This window comes from Anguilla anguilla, chromosome 1 (assembly GCF_013347855.1).
Source record: "Anguilla anguilla isolate fAngAng1 chromosome 1, fAngAng1.pri, whole genome shotgun sequence".
Classification (NCBI taxonomy): Eukaryota; Metazoa; Chordata; class Actinopteri; order Anguilliformes; family Anguillidae; genus Anguilla; species Anguilla anguilla.
The window spans coordinates 64,372,146-64,396,506 of NC_049201.1; the positions used below are offsets into that span (position 1 = coordinate 64,372,146).

Below are 24,361 nucleotides of genomic sequence, written 5' to 3' on the forward strand. Positions count from 1 at the left end.
CAAGTGATAGGGAGACCTATGGTAAACATATAACCTATGGTGAACAGAACGAGCATGCACTACAACTTTCTTTCCTCAATAGAAATATAAAATAAAATAAACATTTTTCGCAATGTGCATCAAGGCCTTGAACATCGACCTACTTAGATAAATGCTAACAATGTGCAATTTTTAATTAGCAAAATTTCTGTGTCTAAAAAGTAATAATAATAAAAATGTATCTCATATTCCTTTTCTGCACTTTGGGCAGCTTCCATAATGTGCAAATATTTTTATAATAACACAAATCATGAACATGATATTTATGTTGTTACTCATCGCATTATAATATCAGAGTCATTTGTCAAATTATTTACATGGCTACATTTCTTTCTAAGGTCAATTTTAAACAAATACAGCACAGTCTGTAAGTATTTGGAGTGACCATTTTTGTTGGTTTGGCTCCGGACTGGATCTATTATTAAATAATGTGATTAAAATGCAGACTGTTTGAGGGTATTTACATCCATATTGGGTGAACCGTGTTGGAATTACAAGCCTTTATTTATATAGTCCCCCCCCCCCCCCAATTTAGGGAGCTTAAAGTAATTGAACAAATTAACATAATCTTAAATAAAGTCACCATATTTAGTATGTGGTTTCAAATCCTTTGCCTGACATTCCTGTCTGATGTCTGCAACTCATAGACATTGCAAGAAGCTGGGTCTCTTCCCTGGTGATGCTCAGCCAGGCCTGTACTGCAGCCATTTTCAGTTGCAGTTTGTTCCAGGGGCTTTTGCCTTCAGTCTTGCCTATAGCAAGTGAAACGCATGTTTAATTGGATTCAGGTCAGGTAATTGACTTGGCCAGTTAAGAACATTCCACTCTTTGGCCCTGAAAAACTCCTGGTTACTTTAGCAGTGTGTTTGGGGTCATTGTCCTGCTGCAAGGTGAAGTGCCGTCCAATGAGTTTTGAGGCATTTGTTTGGATCTGAGATAAGATGTTTCTGTACACTTCAGAATTCATCCTGCAGCTGTCAGCAGTCACATCATTAATAAAGACAAGTGAGCTAGCTCTGGTGGCAGCCATAACACTACCTTCACCATGTTTCACAAATTAAGTTGTACGCTTTGGATCATGAGAAGTTCCTTTCCCTTCACCTCTTTCCATCACTTTGGTACAGGTTAATACCTGTCTCATCTGTCCATAGCTCTAGTTTTCTTAATATACTTTTTTAGCAAACTCAAACTTAAGTCGTTCTGCTCATGTATGCAACATCTGATTTTAACACACCCAGTGTTTTGACATGACTCAATTTATTCTGATTTTTCAGACTCATGATGGCCTGCTTTACTGGCAGTGCCACTTATTTGCTCTTCATGTTAAGGGACAACAGTAAAAGACTGCAAATGCAAATGCCACACCGAGAATGAACTCCGCACCTTTTGTTAGCTTTCTTGTGCTTCAGCAAATGATGCAATGACACACAGCTGGCCAAGAATCAGCTGAGAAACCAATTGACCAGTTACTTTTGGTCCCCTAAAATGGGAAACTGTTTAAAAAGCGCTGTAATTCCAACATTGATGTGGATGTAAATACCCTCAAATTAAAGCTGACAGTCCGAAACTCATATTCATTTCAAATCCAATGTTCTGGAGTACAGAGCTAAAACAACAAAAATAGTTTCACTGTCCAAATATTTATGGACTGCATTGTATACTGCATTCTTTCTTTACATTTTCTACATTTAGTATTCAGAAAGCCAAATCAAAAAGTCATTTAAATCTAGCTAATTATTTACCAAACGTTCTGCATGGTTTTCTGCTACTTTCAAAGGGTATTAATTATAATGCTAATTTGTATTTAATATAAGATATGTATTATTTCTATTTATTTTTCCCAGCTGCTCTTATCAAATGTAGTATTGTGCATGACATTGCAGCTGCAAAATCAAGGACACAGGGAGAAGAGAAACACAAATAACCCATCAACGATAAAGCTCCAAACTAAAACACAGTCCGAATACAAACACTGAACCAAGTCTCGAGTCATTAACTCAGTGCTTAAAATGACCAAAAATGAACATTATTCTCTTATTTCACAGAATAGAGAGTGTCATAAAGCTATTTACTAATTAAAATAACAATAACATTTTATTCTGCAGTGCAGTATATACAGTACCACTAGCATCAGTGATTAAATGAATAAATATTAACAAAGACAGGGGACCTTCAGGTAGGGATATATGGCCTGATTTACTGACACCTTGAGCATGTGCAAAACCTTTTAGCACACACAAACTTATAACACAACCAATAACTAGTGCAAAAAAAAAATACCATGACCCAATCATCACTCACCCCCTGAGTGTGCTCAAACAGAGCAGCTGAGGTGTGAAAAGAATTCATAGGATACTTAGAGAAGACAAAAAAAAAATACAATCCTGAAACCACAATGTGGCTATCCAGACCCCCACAGTGGAAATTATTTCCCTCTTCTATCTTTTTTGATCTCTCTTCACATGTTGCACAGAACTTCCGAGCTGAAATACAATAGTGCAGATTTTGTTGGAACTCAAGTGTTATATAAAACTATTATAAGGGGGAAAAATCCATCCTACCCTTCCCCCTGCCTCAAATGGCCCTGGGTGTTCACCACACAAGTTTTATGGGGAATGTAGCAAGCTGCCAACATGCAACTAGGTCAGCGATAGGCTGAGAAAGATTTGTTTGCTCCAGCTTCGTTCACTGATTGGTCTGCCAAAGCGAACCCATTGCCAAAAGCTGGATCCTTTGCCAAAAGCTAGCACAAACTTCAGCACAGAAGACAGCTAAGTTACAACCATACGACAAACTTTTCTTGTTGCTTCTCTTGAAAAATATACATATCCTTTAAACTGGGTTCAGCAGCCGAGTCATGCTAGGTCACAAATGTACAAGTGATTTATGTCTAATTCATTTAAAACTACTAGCTGAATTCTTTAGATTCTGGAGTGTTAAAAGTTGGCTTGGACAAAGTGTTCTCTCTCCCTCTCTGCGTATTCAGTCTGCGAGTCTGTCTCAAATGCAGTAACTGCAGTCTTCAGACTTTCATCACATTATTTCTCCACCTTCGTTTAGAATTACTTTTGTGTTAAAAGCTTCAAACACCATTTGGAATGTGTGTTTGCTGTTTATACAGTCTCATCTGAGGAAAAGAATTGGCCAGAGAAGCTAACTCTGCTCTTCTGCCAATGGCCTAAACATACGTTTTTTATACAAATACATGAAAGCATTCCAATACTGCTCCTCCAAACACTATCTTGTGTTTATTATATCAGTGACAGAACAAATAAATATTTATTCACATATATAGTAATAAAAAAAATATATATATATACTATAAAATCACATGTCAAATTACTCTCATGAATCCAATTACCCACATTCAAATCATAGATAAACAACAACAAAAAAAACATTTCTATTGCAGTTTTCCTGTGAGCTTTATGATGCAACATATACCATACCAAACTTAGAGGTAACATTTAGTATTAAACTTTATTAAATAGGCTAAAACATTTCATTATAATATTAAAACCGCTTTTGTCTTTTATTTCATGCAATTTATTTTATATTAAAATATACTGTTAAATTAAATTTTTTTTCTGTGTACTCACATTAACCAGAAAATACAGATGAATATGACAAAAGATGAATATGTTTTTTTTTTCTTTTTTTTACCATTTTACAGAAACAGCTGTTTTTGTGTTGGGTTCCCCCATTTTCAGCTGTGCAAAATTAAGTTCTCAGCCATGCAATCAATTAACTTAAAAGTAAACCAAACCAATAAAATCTCATATTTGGTTGCATATCTCTTAAATGCAATAACTGCATCAAGTCTATGACCCATTGAAAAGACCAAACGTTTGCCATTTTCTTTGGAAATGTCTTTCCTCGGCTTCACTGCAGCTACTTTCAGCTGATCTTTGTTTTTGGGTCTCTTATATTCATCTTTTGACCTCAAATCCAAAATGAAATGAAACAAGCTTATTTTAATAAGGCTAAAAGGTACTGTTCATATTTAATGCAAGAATAATTTATCAAATTATATTTTAAAATATATTATTCAAAAACATGTGCCTCATATTCTGAAATGTTATGCACCAACCACTTACTAAATTATTGCTTAAAACTTTGGCAGATTCGACTGCACTTGGCATTTCCACTCAATAGTGTTCTTTCCACTGGCAGGCTCTGAAATCAGTATATTATAAATAAGTCACCAGAGTATTTTTTAGTTGTAGCTGAGTACTACCGGAGTTACTGACAATATTATGTACAGAACGTACTCTAGTTCTAACTCTTATTAAGCTAATGTAACCCTTCGAAATGCTTGTACTCAAGATCTGTGAGTTGAGGAAGCATAAGAATGATTCATCAATTTTTTTGTTCTCTAAAATTTGGCATTTCATTTTGAGATACTAATCTCACAAGAGCTGCACTAACATATAAAATGATAACCATGAAGCCGTTCCTGTTTTTAAACTCGATAACTGCAGCCACCATGCCATGTTTAACTTACAGCCCACTTAATGTACAGGGCCTTACTCACTGTCTTTGTATCATTTCATTCAATTGTGATACTAGGGCATCTGCTCTGTTTTCAGTTAGAGCCCACTAAATTTTAACTCAGATACTCTGTTTACTGCAATTTACTGATGCTTTCAAACTCTGTACTTTCAAACAAGGAATGTTTCCACAGAGTCACCTGCACATGGGACAAGTCTGCAGGGGAAAATCAATTTGAAGTAATTTACAAACAGTAGGAAGAGAGGATGCTTCCCTGGGGAACTCTATAAATGATCCCTTTCCTGTTTTTTTTTTACAGCGTACCTTTTATGTCCACCATTTTCTCACCCACTTAAATAAGAGCATGACCAGCAAAACAGTTACTCTGAAAGCCTGTAGCCTGTTGTTTGAAGACCATTACACAATGTCAAAAGATAGCCATAGGCATAACATAACCATGTCACAGAAATTGTATATGTCTGCTTAATTACGGATGTAGCTTCATCAGTTAAGAAAAATCCTGCAATTGTGGGTCTGAGCAGTCTAGATCCCGAATGTGCATTATAGGCTATTTCATATTTAAAAAAACAGTACTGAATGTAGAATGTATTGTTGACTAATAACAGTGTTCGGACATACAATATATTACAATGATGCATTTTTTCAGGAAAATACAACATTTTTAATGAATTAGGCCTTGAAAAGTATTTCTCTTTATATAAACAAAAGCCTCCTTTCATGTTTTGTGCCATTTAAAAATTCTATATCCATTTGTAAATGAACTGCTAGTGCTACAACCTGATGAAACCACAATTTTCTTTCCTTCCTCGAAGAGAGAAAACGCTCATTGAACTTTCTAGTGTTTACTGAATTAAATGACTGAAACAGACTACAGAACAAATTATTATTTTGCTCACATAACCTCAAAATTAGATCAATGTGATAGCTTAGATGTCAAACTAAAGCATGTAGCCTATAGCTCAGTAGCACTGCATGCAGCAAGATCCCTCCTGCAGTCAGTTTTGGCTTCATAGCAGCATATAAACTAGCCACATTTCAGCATACAACAATTTTCTTTGTTAATTAAACAATTCTAGAGAAGTCATAAAAATCTTTACAGTCCAGAGATATGTTGACTTGACATATATCTGAATCCCTTTATTTTTAACCACAAACAAGCATTGTGCAAACCTGGACTGAATTCTGCAGCCATACTGTGCATGCAAGAGTGTACATAATTGTTTTCCTGGAATGAACTCAAGTTTAAATGAACCAAAAAAATACGAAAGACATTCAAAGCTGAATTAAAAACAACCAAAATGGTGAGTGCAACTTGGTTTATATAGCTACTCAAAGAAGACAATGACACACTAAACATGCAAGATTAGTTATTTAACACGGGGTGACATTTCTGGTAATAAGAATGGTTTGTTATGCCCCCAGTGTTAATACACAATGAGAAGACAACTGCAAATTATTTATATCCCACCAGAAATGCATATTTTGGGAAATCTCTGGAAAACACTAAATTAATCCTTGTAGTAGCTGGATCAAAGTTTCAAAGTAAATTCAATGTGCATCAGCCAGCAATCCCTTGACAAATGAGATTACATTTTCATTACAACGAAAAGTGCTTATAGTATGTTGCCTGGAGTGTGTGATACCAATACAAATACTAAATACAAATATTTAGCCAAATTAATCCATAGAAATATGCCTCTATATTTTCTGTGCTTAACAAGCTAACATATCAGCTAACAGTTTGCAGTATCAAAGAACATCATACATTATTTTATGCTGGAATATGCAGTCCTGTAAATCAAACAGTCAGAAACAGAGGATGTGGTAAAAAGCAGCAAGCTCGCATGGGCCAACTATACCAAAGTGTGTGGAGATCAGAACGATATATAGGCTATGAATATACATTTACATAAAACAAATTTTGACATCATAGTATTTTTGCAGCAAGTCTGAAAACTTAATATGGTATAACATTCTTTTTCCCATTAAGAGTCCCATCTTAAAAATTTAATACAGATGTCCTGCTGCATCACTGAGAAACTCAAATTTGAACAAGCACAACAAAGAACAGAAAGACCACTGTCCTAAGGTCATATAGTATGTATAGTATGTGTATTTTTACATGGTGCATCAACTTTCAAAAAAATGTCTTGTTCTACATTTAGAAGTCAAAGATTCAGCCGACGCCCAGATGAACCATTTCTGTAAAACTGCCATCTCAGAAATATCAGCCCCTCTGACAGCTCACCGCACAAAATCCAAGGCTCCAGGGTTCATTCTCGGAGGGGCAGGCAGTGATGTGGGATTAATGACTTACCCCACATTAAAACCACGTATCAAAAACATTTCCATGCCTGTTTTTACTTGTTGGATGTTCACACTGCAAAGAACAGTCCAATTTATCACTTTTGATATACCTAACATAGCCTCTGGAAATCCCTGTGCGAGCACATTAGTCTCTTTTTCAACAACGCAGTTTCTTTAAGACGTCCGGGACAGGTCTGCCATGTTAAATAAACAGGAGGTTACACAGGCAGAATAACTTTAGCAGGACTTGTCTATCTCAGACAGAGCCGAGAGGTCAGAACACCTTTGTTTGAGGAATAATCTTGGAGGAAATGCATGTGAAATGTACAGGAAGGCAGTGAAAAGGAGAAATATTTCACTGTAAAAAAAGTGATGAAATAAAAAGGACCACCTGTACACTCCGGAAACCAGAAAAGGGCAGCAGGCGGTGCCAGTTTAACACACCACCTGTATATTCACAGCAGATAATAAAGCTATTCGAGGTGCAGCCTGGGCAGAAAGTCAAAAGGTAACCACATGCAGAACAAAGGATAATGATCTCAGTGCTTAGTGACTCAACATCTTGTCTTCGTATCAACAAAAAAAACTGAAGCTCAGTGGCCTAAACATAAACAATAAATTGACTCTGCCTAATTATTCAATTAATTACTTAAATTATGGATTTATACCAGACTGCTATCTCTGTACTGTAATACACTGAACAATTTTAAGGTGTACAGCACATACAAAATGACAACTTTGCTTAGTGCTTATTTACAAGTCACCTGAAATTTAAAAATAACAACCTTAAAACATGAGGGAATACTTCTGCACTGATTTCAACAAAATTAGCTATAATAGTACCAAGCACCTCATCTGTATTTGATTATAGAACTAACCAGCGTCACATCTCCAAAAATAACACTTAGGCTAACTCATTATGTGGTCTGCAGATGCTAGCTTCATTAGTCACATTTTTTTTTCCAGTATAAACCTCAAAACCAGGGGGAAAAAAAAAATTCAAGTAAGAGTAGACATATAGAGGAGACTGTCCTTCTGAACAAGGTGGCCCCTGATACTCTGCTTGATACCCAGAAAAGGTCACCATGTATAAAATGACATCACTTCCATCAGTTAACATGGCTAACTAAGTGTTCACACTATAATATACATGCATCTGCGTAGCAGCAGATGTCAGCCGCTGCAACTGTCTCAAGCAAGCAACCCGCAGAGAACTGGCCACAAACGGAGCCACACAGTTCAGAGGGACGTCAGCATAGGTCAAGTGGAGCAGAGTGGTCGTTTCCAGCATCCCCTCAGTAAGAAGACTGAGCGCGCCGGCGTCGAGCTCGCTACCACTCTCCAGTCACAGTTCACAGAGCATTCACACTGTGCAGAGTGCTTTGAGCTAAGTCAAGTGTACTGAAGGTGGATTGCGTAACAGATGTATCCGCCTTCAAAGCAAGTGCATTCTTGGGCCCTGAGAGGAAGCCTTCCCGCACAGACTAATCAGCCGAGTGTCCTTATGTGAACAGCCCAAGGCTCTGCTTACCACTGAAAATCAAACAGACATCTTTCTTTTTTCTTCCTGCGGCACAACACAAGGTCCTGCGCAGACACTGTGCATCAGCTGCCAGAACTTCATAGTTTAAACAGACTTTTCTCCCCATCCGACACAATACACGTTAGCATGCTAGTGTGAATGTTAGCCTACAGGAGAGGTGCTCATTGCTCTTTGTAACCCCACTACCCAGCCAGAGTGGGTGATCTGTCCACACACACCCATGAGAGGGTGACCTTGAAGTGCTTCATCAGGCGAATCAGAGTGACATCAGCATGTTTGGCAGCATCAGGGATACACAGGGACTTTTATCAATATGTGCCCTGGAAAATGCTTGACATAGCTTTGGAATTTCAATCATGACAGCGAAGATATAGCTATAGCTCATTTTTTAATTTTTATTTTTAGGCTGTTAAACTTTTTTTCACCAAACGTTCTACAAATCACCAATATGTTTACAATGTTTACAAACAAATTCCTGTTAAGTTGCACCATAAAAATGGAACATTCTACTTTGTGTGAAATGCAAAGCAGGAACAAATCAAATTTGCCACCCATGTGCCCTGGTGGGTAGAACTGTCATCTGTGAGTTCTGCCAATGGTACAAAGAACCGCAAGTACACAGCCTTCAGAAACCAAAGGCCTCTTTCATCATTGTAAAACTTTCCCGAAATTTGTTCAAAATTTTGCTTTTTTAAAATGCAAAATGAGACTGCAGGCAGTCTATAATGATGGAATTCAATCTCTTTTTGAATAGGCTACATCCATGACGGTGTAAATGGTCTGCCCCACAGTATGTAAATAATTCCCCTCAAGAAGTACCCTTTTATTAAGAACTCTCAGGTAATTGCACATTTGTGATGGAAAATGCTTGATATCTTTAATTTGAAAACAAGTTCTCACTTTCACAAAGGAATTGATATGATAAGAGTGAAATACAGGGCTTCTCAGCGTCTTCCATAATTGCAAGCAAATCTAAAGCACTGCACTGAGAGCTACTCTACTTAAAGCAGGCAGCTTATACAAAGGCTTCAATTTCGACATACTTTTGCTTAATGCAAATTCATATATAAATATGTAGTGTAACCATCAATGGTATGGTAAGGTGTTCAAAGTCAAACACATTTCAACTGCCACAGCAACAACATTGTCCCCTTCTAAATAATCTAAAATAACTAAAAATGAATTTTGAATAAAGGGGTCCCAGAAGTTACTTCAAAGCAATCTTGAGATCAGGCCCAACTTTTCGTAAGAATGTGAATTGCAACTGGCTGTGGGACAGTAGCCATGTCACTCAGGAGGAACAGCAAGAGGTTAGACAAAGCTCCACACTGCCAGGCACTCCCCATGGCAACATACCCTAAAGCTGAAGTACAGAACAACACGACTCTAATAGGAATCTTACTGCAATTATCTTTGTTCATAAGGGCTAGTCTGGAAACACACAAACACACAAGGCAATAACACTACAATGCCTTATGTCTCCAGTTTTAGTCTTATAAAACTGAATGAACGCATGTCTAAGAGATTTTAAGCACATCATTAAATCAATTTTAATCACAGCTTTGAAGCAGTAGCATAGTGAATGAATGCAAAACTGAAATATACGTGCCTTTACCACCTTCATGATTGCTCTGGTGTTTTTACAAGTGAGGAAAAGCATTTAGATTTCAACTAGTCTGTACCTAATTGCTTTTGCAATATTCACAGAATTTAAAGACATATGAGCCGAATTAAACAGGAAAATGTAACTCATATTTTAAAACAATTCAGAAAGAAAAAAATACTAATCAAAGAATACAACATTGGTAAGAAATAAAAAGCATGACTTTATATTTTACTAAACACTGTGAACATTTTGCAACTATGTATGACCAGTAATGAGATCACAACTGTTCAAACAACTGCTAAGCTCTATTCTTATCTCCATCCCCATCTAAAATTCCCAAATCTAAATCTGTGCCATCAATGCAACATCCTTGGTCAGTTTGGGAGTGTGGACTAGCATGTGCTTCATCAAACACACATGTGGCAAGCTGCTGTGTGTTGCCACAATGTCATCTGCACAGCCATTGTGCATGAGACTCCATGCATGCTCTTACACAGCTGGCTCAGGCTCACTAAGCGTGAGTCACTGAGGAGTCACTTTTTTCTCAATGAGGAGGGAAAATCCCAGTGGACTGGAGCCTCCCTCTCTCAGCAGCTCGACAGTCGTGAGCGATATGCTTCTCTGTGGGGCTGCTGGCCACTCACAGCCTGACAAGGACTTGATTTCAGGCTATGGGGTGCATAACTGTATTGAGAAGGAGTGCTTTAGCTGGACACACCATCCCCATTGAAAGATCTGCATGTGGTGTATTAGTAGATCCCACTATAAGCTCTGCTGATAGAGCACACCACGAATGCAGGCTGGGAAATGTAGCTGTAACTTCATGCATGGCTATGTCATTAGACGGCTATCACCAAACACAGCCACGGGGCACAATCAATCCCATTTGGTGTCACCTATCTGGCATTACTGTACATGTGAGGTGAGAAAAACAAATCTAAGAAACAGCACATGCTGGCACACAAGATCTTCAGCAGCATTTCAGAGCTTAATGCTGTTGCTTAACTGACCATGCATGTAGGCTACATGATACACACCAGGAAAACACTTTCAGATTCCACATTCCTAGTGCAACATTTCATTATATAAATATTCATAATTATAATTGTATTAATTTGTCCTTCACATTGTTGTTCTTATTATTACAATGATGGTGATGATGATGATGATGATTATTATTATTATTATAAACTTACTAAACATAACCTCCCATCTAGATGAAAATGCAATTTCTATTCACAACTTCACAAGCCACTGAAGTACTATTCTCAAAACAAACAGAGAAAGTGGGTGAACATATTTCCAGGTTTTTTTTTTCCAAAATTAGAAAAAATATCTTTTTATAAGTTAAGCAGTTCAAGCTCCCAAGTCAAAAATAATTTTGTTTGAGAGAAATTAAGTAAAGTCATCAGAAGTGTGGCTGCAGTCCAACTAGTAGCCTAAAGTAAAAAGCGCCCCAATTCTGGTCATTAAACGTACAAGCAACCCTCATTTGACAGCCTTTAAAGAAAAAAAAAATTGCCACAGGGGCCGGATCAATCCAACTTAAAATGCAACCGAAATCTTGCCAACAAAAACGCGCAGCTCCTAAGATTGTCTGCGTTTTTTGCGCAGGCATGTTTAAACTAGTCAGGTGCTGATGCGCAAAAAAGCAATTCTCCACTACCAAAATGCAGAATTACGAAACACTCCGAAAATGTTTAACATTGGTTGCTCAAAAGTTAAGTGGAATGACAAACGTACTATTTCTGACATTTCTATGAAAGCCGTAACATAAAATGTCTACTTTATTGATTACCCTACACCGTGTGTAGTTTTTAAAATTGTTTACATTAAATAGTGATTATAAATTATCATAACCTAATGGAGCAAAATGTGCTGTTCAAATGTTTGCGATTGTGAATTAAGAATAAAAGAACACAGACACACACACTCCATTTTCTACCTGAGGGTAAGGTACATGCCACATGCACGCACAAACCTATCGATAACATATGGAACGTGTCCAGAAACTGGCTGCAGCCTACACTTTTTCAAGGGTCACAGTTGGGCACAAACTAGCAAGCTAAACAGAACGAAATAGCATGCCCTGTGCTCCGTCGTAATTCATAATAGCCAGAACAGTCGGCGGGCAAAAAGGGTTTCGAGCACATTGTGTACTTTCATGTATTTCCGTAAACGGCAGCGGTAGTGCTTGACTACTGTATTTGTATGAATTACTTTTTTCTTGCCAACATTATAATATAATAACGACAGTTAATAACTGTCTGTACATGTTTACAGTCGTCTGAAACCCTATTCCTTCCTTTAAAAATACATACGAAAGTACCAATTCATAAGTACGACTGTTTGACCTGAAATACCCCCTTGGAGAATCTCCGATTTCCCAGAATTCTGATGTATTGCTTTCAGAGAAAATTTTATCTACGGCAACACCAGGAGGACAACTTAATCCATATTATTTTCACATTTTCATTTCATGAAACGTTTATGAAGGCCTGTGTACTTGTTTTTGGTGTTCCCACTAAGTTAACAACTGCGCAATTGTCTTTAAGTTCTCGATCTTTAGCGTCTTCTGAAGTCCTTCAAGTCTGCAACAATGACATGATAGTCTGCGTTAAAATCATAACAATCCCCTAGCTGCAAAAATACAAGTAATTGCTCATCGTTTAAAAACACAGCTCTCTGTTCTTAACCAAACTCTTTCATAACGTTGGTGGACTTTGTGAAGACAAGATTTCACAATGTTCTACTCAATCGACTCGTTTTTTCAAGCGCTGCTGCTGTCGTAGTAGAATTACAACATTCGAGGATAACAGCGCGACGTGTAATGTATCCAAATATGACAGCCACAAACAAATGAAAGACGTGATTTAAAAAAAGTATTCCAATCACAATGTCTTCTAAAGAATGCAGCATTTTAAAGTTACAAGTAGCCTAATTAACTAGCTGCATTTAAAGCTGTATCTGAATCGAAAGTAAAGACATCTCCTTACAATTATCTACAACGGGTTAAACACATGGAACACAATAATCGTGCAAGATTAGGAAGAACGCCAAATAACCTACCATAATAACAACAATCAGACACAGTCCCAATGGAAAGTTCGAACTGAGTAATGTTTCAGGATGATTCGACTTTGGCCTTTACATATTTAATCATGTGGAGAATAGCCGTAGCTGCAAGTAAGCTCACAAAAATAAGTCACGGTAAATTTACACATATGAACAACTACTTTTGCCTGTTTTACAATGTATGGAAGAACAAACTTGTCAATTCCTCTTGTAAATAACTATGCATAGCCTACCCGTCACCAGCATTAGTACGTAGACACCCAGTTTAGCTCCACTTTCGCCCATATTACCCTATCAAATGGTAGTTGAAGCATAACTTACAATGTCAAATGTCTGTTCAAAACGGAACGTTCAAATGTCCTTGCAAAAGTGTACCCATCGATAAACAAAGCAAGCGTTTCATGATGTGAAATCCAGATGTGAAACTGTTGATCCTGACAGAAAATGTCGGTCGACGCGCCTTATCTAAAAGAACGTCACTTTTTCTGACAACTATTTCCAACCCCCTTACAGACAAGGTTGTTGACGTTTTCAAATCCAAAACGCTAGTCACATCCACGCAAATCGAACGAGGTGGAATTCTAGCCTATAGGCTATGATACACTGATAATAGCTAATATTCAACGCAATCACAGTCGCAGGTTTAGTCCGTCCTTTTACCTGTGTGTGGGTACGGCAGTGTTCAGCGGATGCAGCGAGTGCCCTGAAATGACCCAGCCAGGAGAAAAAGTCTGGATTAAAAAAAACTTCGGGAATAGCATAATATCCGTGTAGCACGCAGTTTGATCGCTAGGTAGAAACGAGCTGCAGGGTTTCTGTCAGGAACCAAAGCCTCGCCCTTGTCTGGCTGATCCTGTTTAAAGCGTGTATAGGTCACAAGTTGCTTAGCAAATGGGGACGAAAAGCTTGCTTGTAACGTGAGATAGGAGCACCCATGGCCGCCAGAACCCGGAATGCCCACTGGACCAAATCATTTAAAATATATTTTAAACAAGTATTGGGAAGACTTGTGCTGTAGATGTGCCTTCTAAATATACATTTTTTAATATTGTTAAAGCAAGTTAATATGCAACAAATCTGCAAAAATATAAATAAATAATAAGAAAATTAGCCATATTTAATCATAAACTCTGACAATGCAAATAATGTGACCGTGAAATTTGTCTAGACATAATTACATATAGCGTGCCCTCCAAATGTATGGTAACGGTAGAGTGAAATTAATTATTTTTTCCTTAAGGCATTTAGAAAGGTAGGCCTACAGTCAATCAGCTTTTCATGGTATTTAAATGCATATATATTTAACCATTTTGCAGAAACACCTTGCAGTGTCATCCCATTTTCAGCTGTGCTAAATTATTTAACGGATGAACGTAAATGTAACTGAAAGCAAAAAAGTCTAATATTTGGTCGCATATACTGAAATAACTTAATGAAGTCACCAAACATTTGGTATCTTCTTTGGGTTTCTGTCTTCAGTCTTCTCTTCAGTGCTTGATTGGATTTAAATCAGGTAATTGACATAGCCAGTCCAGAGCTTTCCACTTTTTCCCACTGATGAAAGCTTTGGATGTGTAGGCAGAGTGTTTGGGGGTCATTGTCTTGCTGCAGGATGAAGCACTGAGGTTGGAGGGCGTTCTTTGTACATAGCCAGACAAAATCTGTCTGAACACTTCAGAATTTAATCTTCTGACATCCTTCCTCATGTCATCAATAAAAACGAGTGAGCCTTATCCAGAAGCAGCCATACATGCCCAAATCGTGACTGTACCTCCACCATATTTCATTTGTCATTTTTCATCATTTTATATTTCTGCTGGTATGCTTTGGGCTTTGGATCATGGGCTGTTCCTTCCGTTCTTCACACTTTCAGCTTTCCATTGCTTTGGTAAATGTTTATTTTGGTCTCATCCTTCCAAAGAAAATTTCTCTTCTGACTCCTATCTGTATTTTTTGTGAGTTCTAATCTGGCATATAGATGTGTGCTGCAGACAAGAGGGTTACATCTTGCTGTGTGGCCTCTATAATTCTGCTTTCAAAGTATTTTGTGTATGCTGGCTGAAATTTTCACCCCTGCTCTCTGAAGAATGGTGGTGATGTCACCGTTCGTCGTTTTAGGGATGTTCTTCACAGCTCTTAAGATTCATCTGTCATCAACTGCAGGTGTCTTCCTTGGCCAGCCAGTACGGTGTTTATTTCAGTGGTTTTATTCAGTGGTTTCAGTCTTTTTCAAGACTTTCCAAACTGCTGTACTTGATATACATTGCATTACATTATCCAGAGCAATTAACACAACTTTTTACATAACATGTACATTGCATCCATTTATATGGCTTATTTTAATTAATTTTTCTGTTCTCTCATTTTACTAGTTGTGTTCAGCCATAGGTAATTCTTTGATGTAGATGGCCGAGGGGGCTAGGCTTAGGCTAGGCCCCTTAGTTCCAGTGAAGGCAGTTCTTAATGGAATGACATTCTAGATGATTCTGTGTTTACAGCTTTGTGGCAACAATTTAGGGAAGGCCCTTTCCTGTTTCAGCATGAAAATGCCCCTGAGGGGGGGTCATATTGAAATGGTTTTGTTCAGATCGGTTTGGAAGAACTTGACTGGCCTGCATAGAGCCCTGGCCTCAACCCCATCCAACACCTTTGGGATCATTTGGAAAGCCAGCTGCGAGCCAGGCCTAATCACTCAATCAATGCCCGACCTCACTAATGCTGTTCCGGCCGAAAGGAAGCAAATCCCTGTAGCAATGCTTCAACATGTAGTACCAAACCTTCCCAGAAGAGCGGAGCTTTTTATAGCACTAAAGGGTGGACCAACTCCATATTAATGCCCATACTTTTGGATGAAATGTGTCAGGTGTGCCCGCAAATGTTTAGCCATGTAGTGTGTTCATGATTATAAGTAGTAGCTGATTAATAGCCCCTCACATAGAAAGGGGCAACCTATAATTTAAAAAAATCTTTCTGTTGTTTTGTTTTGTGGAAATGTTATGTTCTCATACTTTTTTCTTAATTTTTAAACATTAAGATATTAGACCATAGCTGGGAAGTTGTGGTTTGGCATGGAATAAATTAAATATAATAACCAAAAATCACTCATTAAAACTTTAGGCACTACAAACTAGAAGGTTACAATATTCGTGTTGCACTAACTGGGTGGGATCTGATATTAAATCAAGCTAATTACTACTCCTACAGAAACTATTTGCAAATTGAGCTCTTACAAAACCCAATCTGATAGTGTACTCTTCCTGCATAGGAAACAGAGGGGAACAGTTAAGAAACAGAGCAAGAGTGCTTATATATAATAAGGCATCATGCACTGAGACTTCCAAATGACTCTAGGGTACCTTAAGAAACTAATCCAGTACTAGTATGCGTCAGACTAATTGGTTATTTATTTGTTGTGTGATTACAATTTACTGTTATAGTATGCAAGTAAGCATACATGTGACTGCATTTTAACTATACAGTTAACCTAAGAAGTTACTAATTTTGAAAAGATGATGCTTATTTAAAGGCCATTCAGGGAAAATATCATTCTGCCTATAAATCTGAGAAGCCACACAATCCTTGTGTCTCATTATCAGGGTTTTGACACAAATTAAATAACTTTGCAGTAGATCTGGGGAACATTAACAGTAAGGTGAAATATCAAAGGTCAGAAGTCACCATAATCAGCTGATATCATCAAGAGGCACTTTCCATATAACAAGCAGATAAGACACAAAAGAGCTGGTGTTAATTGATTGGGGGGGGGGGGGGGGGGGGGGGGGGGGTGGTAGTAGATTTTTAAGACTTCATTACAGACATATGAAAATTAAATAAATATAGTTCATAACGTTGAAACATGGAGTTACTGCAGTAGCGGTAGTTTCGCATTACAGGTGAGGCAAGGACAAAGGCAAATCTTTAAAGGCTCAACTGCATCACCCCCATGAGTCTAATGTGACCTTTCACACCCTCTAACAACTGGCACAGCTCTAGTGAAGTCCCCATGACCTCAACTTAGGTGTCCTGCCAAGTAGCCAACCACTGCTAAGCAACTATGGTAACCATAGTTTTCCCATTTACTATTAAAAAGAAAGCTTAATAGGCTGACCTGTTTGCTTGTTTCTATGATGCATCTCATAGAATTGTAACACAAGCTAATTATGTTGTTAAATCCTTCTCATAAAATATTCACAATGAATAGTTGTTTATACCAGTATGGCTGAAAGTAGAACCAGCTGTAGTGTGAAACATTTTTTAAAAATGTAGTCTGTGGCAACACTCTGGCAGAACTTCCATGATTGTTTTAAGTTGGTGAGCCAAGAGGACAAATCCCAGAAATGGGTCTATTTTTTCCAAACACACCAAACTCTGTCCTGTGCTTGTGTTCTGTCCCTCAGACCAAGTGGAATTCCTGACCTTGAAAGAAGAATATCAAAACACTATATTTACCTTGTCCATCCAGATGGCAGAAAGGTACATGGATTGTGACTCCCAGGTCACCTTAGAAATGTCTGTTACCTGGGGGAGACCTACAGAATGTGTGCTGCAACAAACAAATGCAACCTACATGCCCTTGCATTGTACTGATCTCAAATAGGAACTGGCAGGAAAGACATCTGCTCGTCTTTGTGCCCTCTGCCCTGACCTTGTCTGTTTATCTCAACTGAATAAAATCAAGCATACCTGTGTCCTTTTTTTAAACAGTACTCTTCACATTTGATAGGATAAATAAACCCCGCGTATGTTATAGAACCTCCCTTCTATAACATTAACAACAGTGCTAATACTAACATCAAAACATACTTCTGTTTCCTAAAACGTTTTGTAAAATGCTTTTATGTGATTGTTACTGTGATTAGTTTGTGAAGATTGCTCCATTTAAAATCTCTCTTGGTTGGTGTCTTTAGTATCTTGTTTAACCTGTGTTGGGTCACCGTGAAGGAAAACCCCTTTATGTCATGACTATTTTATGGTTATTATTAATTTTTCATTCAAATTTGTTTAAATTATTCATTCAAAATTAAATAATTCTCACATACCATGTCCTTTTTATTTTATTGTGCATTCCAGAACCACATACAGTACTTGAATAATGAACTCAGCTTTCCTATATCTGAACAATTTTTGTAACAGCAGTTGGGCTATGGTAAAAAAGATTCCTGGTTTTATAAATCATTCACTTTTTTCTTGTTCTTACAGTATGAGCAATCTCTACTGTCATTTAGCAGACACTCTTGTCCAGGGCAACTTGCATAACTTGCTGTGGATACAGGTTTAGGCAATGAACAGAGCTGATGTAAGGCCATCAGAGTCACAGCCTACGGTAGTAGTACACACATAAACTTACACACATAAAGTTATATTCTATAGTAGGTACACAAGGGAAGCAGAGAAGTTTGTGTTATTTAAAAGAAAATTGGTCTGAAGATGAGTTGTAGATTTTGCATGGGCAGGGCTAGTAAACCTATGTTCAAATGAAGAGGTCAAATTTAGGTAAGTAAAGATAAAATTTAACTTGTGACCTCTGAAGAATATGTCCTGCTAACTAACAAGCTTCATTGAAACTGTCTGAATGAGCTTAAGATGTTTATCACATCTATCTAGCTTCAAAGACTTCAGCCTCCATTGTACTTGGTTTTATAAGAATCCCCAGAAACACACAAGACAAAAGTATCTGAAAGTATCTAAGTGGAGGAACAAGTGTAGTCGTGTGGTGTTACTGGAACGGGATTCATTGAATGTTATCTTGATTATCTGACTCCAACATAATGTTTTAATCTTTCCTCTGTGCTAACAGTTATACATAGAAAGAGACTGCAAATGAGGGGCTAAAGCCTCTTTCCGCCAGTAGTGTGGCTCCACACGGATCGCTATTTATCTTGGCCTCTGGCTTATGTAGCCTACAAAGACACATTTGTGTATCTTGTGGCGGGCGCTAGTTTATAGGTGTGTGACCACAGGGTGCAGAAATCCTGAGTTCTGTGTGTATATTAGGACCTTAAAACCAATAGGTTTGTAGTGGTTTAGAGTCAAAGAGGAATGGCAGGTTAAAGCGGATGCAATTTATTATACAGTGTGTTCAATAATAATAATATAAAATGATGTTCAGCAACGTGTGTGTTGTAAAATGGCTATACGTGAATGTCATGCAGGAGATTGTGTTGTCAAACCATTCCACTTTTACCCTTACAAACCCAGGGATCAAGGAAAAACCCTAAATAATCAAAGAAAGACACAATCACAACAAAACAGCATAACATCCGAAACCCTGCTTGTATTACCTCTGTATGCCTATCAAACCAGGTTGACCTTTATAGTCCAGCTGGCTTCTAGCTCATAGATAACTTGCATCTCAGGAGGGGTGGTTGTGAGTATATTCTGGTTGCGGTAGACAAATTTACTAAGTATGCCCAAGCCTACGCAACTAGCACTAAATCTGGGAAGATGGCAACAGAAAATATTTTCAATGACTCAATATCAAGGTTTAGGTACCCCGCTAAACTGTACCACGACCAAGGTTTGAAAATGAACTCTTCCAGACATTGCAATAGCTGAGTGGGTTGGGGCATTAACCCCTTACAGTACCACCCCCAGGATAACCCAACAAAACAATTCAATTGTATCATCTTGCAGATACTGTGGAGGAAAAGGAGAAAGTCCGCTGGTAGGACAACCTTCCCCAGATTGAACGTGCATGTAATTGTACATATTTATGAGGCTACTGGGTACTCAACTTTCCTTTTCTTTGGCCAGCACCCACGTGTGGTGAGGCTGTGTACCTTTATGCAGATGTGGAGCTCAAGGTTAAGGATATTCAGGTACTGCTCCGAGGCAATGGAGTCTCCCATTACCTCTTTTGTCTTCTTCTTCGGTGTCATCCACTTGTTGTCTTTGAGGCATGTCTCCAGCTCCTTAGGTGTCTCCCCTGCTCTTCCTCATATGTCTCAGGGTTAATCTCATATTTCAGAAAATGGGGCATTTGACCTTCTCGTAATCTTTTCCTCAATTTTCATGGCCATGTAGGCCACATGGGCTTCACCAGTGAGAAGTGGAACAAGATGGAGAACCCACTCCTCCTGATACTTACCCTCACGCATAATCTGCTCTGGTATTAATGAGTGAGATGCAAAGCAACAATGTTAGCATTGGATGAATTAAACAGAATCAGACAGTATGATGCAATTGACCCATCCAGTGCAGCAAGCAGATGAAAGAAAAATGTGAAGTGAAATGTGCGAGTATCTTAATGAATTGGGAAATGGGACATTTACAGAGAGAATACACCTGCGCTGGAGGACTTGGTGGTTCATTAGTAAAGTGTTCTTAAATTGATATGTTCTCTTACATGATTTTTTTTTGCATTTTATAGGTTAAACCTCAATTTTCTGATAAAAATTAAGCACATGAAACTACGTAGGTTAACTTTAGTATGCCATGTAGGTGTCAAAGGCTGTGAATCACTGTAGATCAGATAAGAGTAAGGTCTAACGATAGTCTCACTGATCCCAATGCAAGATAAAATAGATGAGTATAACCTTGCAGTACAGTCACCATGCAAATCATTTTATAAAATGGGAATGTTTTATGGTAAAAGTTGTGCCCATCTCTGGAGGATATATTCGCAAACAAAAAAAATGTGCACATATGTTTTTAAATTCTGTAAGTGAGGCATTCATAAGAAGAGATTGTTTCAACAAAGCTTGGTGAATCTTAATCTGCATTTAGAAGGTTGAGTCATTACTGACCACATTGATTTTTATCAAATCCTCTTATGCATGTCAGTAACAAAAAAAGAATCACATCTACTGTTACCACACCATGACACAAACATCATCAATAATTCATACCCAATAACCCATGACCACTTATGCATGAGTACTCTACAGCTTCTGATGAAAAAGAGGTACACAGGAGAATACAAGATCAAACACTGTTATCTACATTCTGATACAAGTAAATGCTTTAGTGCAGAGTTCTCTCCCATCTTAAAGATTAGGCCTATCTTTTAACAATGTATATTAATCAAATTATATTAGATTGTACTTTAAACAATAATTAGTTATATGTACATTATGTCTGTAAGCCTTATTCCTTGTTTAATGATGCATTAGGACAGTGTTAAGTGAATAAAACCTTTCCTGCTGTTTGTGATTTTTATGAAATGCATGTACATTAGTTTTTATTTTATTGTGTTTTCTATGTAGTATTTTGCACTTGGCTGCCTGTAGTACAGCATGACTTATAATCTTGCTTAGTCACCCATCTGACTTTTCCCTTCAGCTGTGCTGTGTTTATACATATGGTATTGGTTCAAGTTCTGCCAGCAACTATTCATTCCGGGCATGTATTAATCTTAATGGAAACTTCTCTATTGGCAGCAATACCAAAACATGGCCATGAGGTGGGCGGGGCTAGGGGTCTCCATTTTCTGAAAGTTGAGTTGAGTTTAGTTTAATCTGCAGTTTTAGATTGGAGCATTAGATTAGGGCATAGAGCAGAGGCATTTTATTATGAGTATGGGGGACAAGCTACGGACTTCTGGCTCTCAAATTATTGGAAAGTTCATTATCTTGAGGCTGTTAGTGAGGCTGTTAGTACTGTTCTCTCAACCCACTTGAATCAGAAAAGTATTTTTGAATCTATAGTCTGAACTGTCAAAGTCTGAAACAATGAATAAATGAATGCATTTATGATTTCACTAAATTTACCTCCTGTTTCTGCTATTTACTAAAAAAAACTGTAGACACTTGATTCATGTCTCTCTTATCATATGGGTAGCCTCTGCTTGTATTCAATTTGTTTTATTGAACAAGGATGAAAATGCTTTTGATGTGAATTGAGCTTGTGATATTGTTTGGAAAAATCATTTTTACACACACACACACGCATGCACACACGCACGCATGCACACACACACATATATGTGTATGTGTGTAATAAAAAAATATGTTAATTTAAATTTTCTTCAATAAAAAATGACCTGAAAATGTTAAGATTTGTATGGTTTATGGGATTACGTTAAAATTATTGATAATAATCTTTGCTCTCTGTGTGCCATGGTCCTTTGGAGCAATTGTCCTGGGAATCCTGTTATATGTGAGCTTACGTTTGATGTGGAAGTGCAGTTCAAGCTGTTGGGTGTGAATATATACAAATTCTACTAAGAAACCTTGTTTACTGGCAGGTTTGACTTCATCCAAGATGGGCTGGGAGGCTTGATCTCACCTGGTTTCAAATAGAGGGACATTGTAGTGAAATTAAATTGAACATATTATCTAATGGATCTTTAAATATGGAATGTGATAGATGTTTTTGCAACATGAAAATATTAACAAACAACACAATCAACATACATTTAAGAGATAAACAGCAATAATTGCTGCATTACTGGAGTTTAATTGGCAGTTTTATGCACACAACCCAGCTGACCTTGAATATTTTCCCACAGAAATACCTGGAGGCTAAAAAATTGCATTTGTCCTCAGAGGAACATATACTTGAAAATTGTTTTCATCTCAACGAACATCCTTCACCAAAGTGAAACCAGAAATGGCAACAACACTAATGTGAGAGCAGGGACGTTCCTTTGGAGTCATTCCATGCTTAATGTAGGGCGACAAGTCAGAGTGTGATTTGAGAAAAATATGGTTTTTGTGACTTTGGGATATGTGTGTGCAATTGCCTGTGTCTAAATGTCTAAATTGCAATTTTCTGTCACCCTATCTGACTGTGCGCTACTTGGAGGGGCATGCAGGTAAAGCACTAGCTCTTGGTGCAGTCATGAGCCCTATGGTCTGGAATTCAAACTGTGCCAGTGCTGACTGTGGCTTAGGGTCCTGTGGGGTGAATACTACAGGGTATTCCCCACCTCATTGTACAACAGCAGGTCCTAAATGCACAGCTCAGCTTCTGGATTGCATAATTCAATGTAGAAGTTAACTGCACAACCTTTGGAGGACATGTGCGCCTGACAGAGCATATTCCTGCCATGGAGTTATTCTACAATTGTGATTTGGAATTCTAAATGCGAATACCCAATCACACACGCCCACGCACGCACGCACACACGCACACACACACACACAGCTACGTGCCCTATGCAGTGGCTGATTTCCATCTGGTGGCCAATCCGTTGTACATATACCCTTCTATCTGATGACCCAAAACTACCAATGACTCACTGGTTGAGCTCCATCTATAGACCTCCATAAATATGTATGTATATGAAACACATAGAACAATTTATATGGAGAGTGCTGACCTTTTCAACTTAGGTAGGCATTATGTATTCTTATAAATAATGCATAATTGATAGAAGAGCACCTTCTCCTACTGGCAGCAAGATCATCAACTCTAGTTCCTAGACCATGAGGTGGTTCTCTGTGCCTGCATTGCCTATCAGTATTTACCAGGTAAATGTGTGCTAAAATAGCACATAATTTAGTAATCACCACCGAAAAAAATAGGTAAATACTAAGAAACTAAAACAAAAATACTTCACCTCCTCTGTTACCTGTCAATTCAAGTGACTATACTCCATGCAATATGTGTGCTCCATGTAGTATATGATGCTATTGCCAGTGTTACAGCATAATTGCACATTGAATGATGTTTCTGTATAACTGTACGATGGTAAGCCCAGTTTATGTTGCTTTTTTCATTTGGTCAGGTAGTGTAAGGTTACTGCATGGGACAATATGCTCTAATGGGGTCTAACCTAGCTAGCGACAAGGAATGATTTACATATCTCTTACGGATTTGAATGCTAATGAGCGCAGGGTACACGCCCACCCTGTCCTTGTCTGTTGAACAGGTCACAATAATTTAATGCTTTTTATTACAATGTAAGGGTTATAATTGGGTTAAAATCTTAAAAGAAAAATTAGGAAGACACTCAATTTTCACTGGTGAATACAACCACAATTTGAATCCAGTTTCCTGGAACTTCAAAGGTATTTATACACTTGGGGTAATCATGTAGAAATGCTATGCACCTTGTATATATAGACACTCCCCTCCATTTTATGGCAGCATAGTGTTTGGGATATATTAATGTTAGGTAAATGAAAAAAGTCATGTTTAGTACTTTGTTGCATGTCCTTTGCATGCAATGTCTACTTGAAGTTTGTGACCCATAGACATCACCAGGTGCTCTTTTCTGGTGAGGCTCTGCCAGGTGTTACAATCAAGTTTAGATCAGACTATGACAGCAAAAAGGATTAGGGAAATGAGTGGGGAATGGGTAATGTTATTGACACTGGAGACCGGCGAGTAACTCT

General features: G+C 37.9%; 1 protein-coding gene across 13 annotated transcripts in view; it reads right to left on the minus strand.

Annotated features, from left to right (window-relative positions):
* Positions 1 to 13,978, minus strand: part of LOC118231004 (thyroid hormone receptor beta-like) — a 49,657-nt gene extending 35,679 nt beyond the window's left edge. For 10 of the 13 annotated variants that reach the window (XM_035424449.1, XM_035424482.1, XM_035424426.1 and 7 more), the window contains exon 1: positions 13,404 to 13,736. The gene's annotated coding sequence lies outside the window, so the exon portion shown is untranslated. The other 3 variants (XM_035424390.1, XM_035424407.1, XM_035424398.1) reach the window with 3 other exon arrangements.
* Positions 13,979 to 24,361: the final 10,383 nt, after the last annotated feature.